Source organism: Melitaea cinxia, chromosome 20 (assembly GCF_905220565.1).
Source record: "Melitaea cinxia chromosome 20, ilMelCinx1.1, whole genome shotgun sequence".
NCBI lineage: Eukaryota > Metazoa > Arthropoda > Insecta > Lepidoptera > Nymphalidae > Melitaea > Melitaea cinxia.
In genome coordinates, this window is record NC_059413.1 from 8,081,126 (window position 1) to 8,084,045 (window position 2,920).

The 2,920-nt window shown below is 34.0% G+C and overlaps 1 non-coding gene across 1 annotated transcript; it reads left to right on the forward strand.

Annotated features, from left to right (window-relative positions):
- Nucleotides 1-1,219: 1,219 nt before the first annotated feature.
- On the forward strand, nt 1,220-1,292 carry Trnam-cau. Its single transcript has one exon. It is a non-coding gene; the product is annotated as a tRNA-Met (tRNA).
- Nucleotides 1,293-2,920: the final 1,628 nt, after the last annotated feature.

The window sequence follows — 2,920 nt, forward strand, 5'->3', positions numbered from 1 at the left end:
GCTAATGAAGCATCTCACTACCTTTAATAAGCTACGTGTACGCACACAAAGATATTATATAATAACGGATATGGGAAGAAATAGGTACAAATATAATTTAAAGTAGGAGATGAATTAAAACAAATCGTATGACCTAATTATAGGCACTGTGGAATTGAAACTAAACTGAATCAGCATATAAACGCCCCACCGCTAGGGAAAGGCCTCCTTCTCCATAAATAAGGAAAATTAAGGCTACAACACTGCTCTATTATGAATAGTTTGCCTACCACTTTCCGTGCTTTCCAAGGCACTTTGGGAAATCCCATGAAATTTATCAATATCTCCTAAAACTAGAATAGTCTATATTTTTTGTGTTATGTTAAAAAAAATAGATTGCTCATTTAGTGTAACGTTTTTTAGGTATAAAATGTTTTAAGAAGAACAAAATAATTAAATCATTTCGTGACGTCATTATCTACAAAATTACACTAAATTCCTCTATATTATACTATAGGCATTTCCATTCATGTATACTTTATTATTCAATATATTTCTGAAATATACGTTTTTGTAGCTAATACCGTATTTGGCATCACAAATTTCAAAAAAGTAAAAATACGGTAATCAAACTAAAGAGCCATTGAATTATTCATAGAAATAATTTTTCCTTTTCATTTAAGATACGGTGCGTTATCAAAATCGCCGTGGGATATAAAAAATTTACTGTCCCTATTTTCCGGTAGTAAAGTGTGGTCATCCCCCGGGCGTCCCGTTTTATTGAGCTAATAACAGAGACACCCCACAAATTGTCCTTCCTTTTATTGATAGTCTTGAGTGATATAAAAGGTTTGATTTTTCTATATTTTGTCTTTATTTTTCTATATTAATTTTGCTGACTTTGTCATAGACTAGCTTTCGGTCCGCGGCTTCATCTGTATAGATTACATGACTTTAGTTATTCCATTTTCTCTTAAAATAGAGCCTATGTAGTAGTTAGTCGTCACTTAGTGACAACCTGACACCTGACAACCTGACCATTGAGTTTGTCCATTAGAAACAAACAAAAAAACAAATTACCCTCTTTATTTTATTAGTATAGATGATATTATAAAACATTGATATTTCATTTGTTTATTATATGTACATATATATAATTATGAAGATTATAAAATAGGCAATTAGGTACATACATATAACGTGCACGGTTGTAATGCTATTTTTATCGGGCATGAGCATAGCCTCGGTGGCGCAGTAGGCAGCGCGTAAGTCTCATAATCTTAAGGTCGTGAGTTCGATCCTCACCCGGGGCAAACTTTTTTTCCACCACGAGTAGCTGTCATTATCAAGTTTTTCGACTTTTCGAGCTCTACGAGACACTGTGCGAATACCCATAAGGACGAACACCTACATTAAAACAAAATATTTGTACAAATACAATTACCTTACTAAAACAAGAATCGCACTGATGACTATAAATGGCACTATCGATTATCTATCACACAATAGTTACTATTCTTTCATATATATTAATGTGTTGAGGTTAAGATGTTTGCCTCCCTTTTTAGAAAAATAATTATTCCACATAAATTATAATTATATCGTTTTATACATAATTGCTTGCTCTACCGGCATCCACAATAAAAAAAAAATTATTATTGCTTTTGTTTTTGTAAATTATTAACAGTATATATTATATGCCTATGTATTAAAAGAATATAGTATATGATGCCTTTAATTTTGACAAAACGCCAACGTGATTGACGCTCGATAAATTTTTTATTTATTTAGTGAGAATTATTTGCACGGGCATTGCTACTACTGGCATTGCGGTAAGAAATAAGTACGTTTTATATTGACGTTTAAAATGACGCGCAAAAATGTAATATTGCACAAAAACAAAACGACGCAAAACACAAAAATCCGAAAATGTTAATTATTTTCTCTAGTAGTTTTACTGCTTTAATTAAAAATAATAATTTGATTGTCTAACTCAATTTGTCTCCTGATACTTCCCATCATACCTATAAAGTCGACCTTCGTGGTGTTGTTACTCGTTTGTTACTCGTGGTAGGGAATATATCCGTCAACCCGCAGTGGAGCCACATTGTGGGTTAAGTTGGGACCCTTCGTCTAAACTGCTTATACCCAACAGTGAGACACGGGTATTACAGGGTCAATCTATCAGTGAATAGTGACAAACATTTGTATTGGCCATACAGGTGTTTGTCGTTGTCTGGGTGTTTGTGCAGTCCTTGTGGGGTGTCCCCACCGTGCCTCGGAGAGCACGTTAAGCCGTCGGTCCCGGTTGTTATCATATACACCTGAGAGCAATCGTTACTCATAGTAGGGAATATATCTGCCAACCCGCATTGGAGCAGCGTGGTGGATTAAGCTCTGATCCTTGTCCTACATGGGGAAAGAGGCCTATGCCCAATAGTGGGATATTACAGGCTTAAGCTATCAATGAATTAATCAATCTTTGCTAACAGAAACCAATATAACAGAAACCAAACTCAAAATAAACTTTTTCAATGCATAGTTAATGATTATAATTATAATGATTAAATTTATAATTATGTCCTGTATCAAATCCAGTTTTACTAAACCTACCCTTATATCATGTTGTTTTCATAATATAATCGAGTATTACCTATCAGATACTATAAGTCGTTGCTTTGATAGACGTCATACGAAGTCAATATTGATCGGATTATGACGCGTCATTGCGTCATGTAACGTAGTAGTCAGGTCATGACGTGCCGAGACGCATCGTTTCACGTCATGTTGCAGCCCTGTGACTGCTCGAGTGTTATACAACGATTGCAATTAGCATAATTATACAACTTGGTCCTTAAAATTGTTTTTAGCAGGACCATACATAAAATAGGCATTTACATACATAAAATTAAAATAATTATTCAACTATTTTGTCATCAAT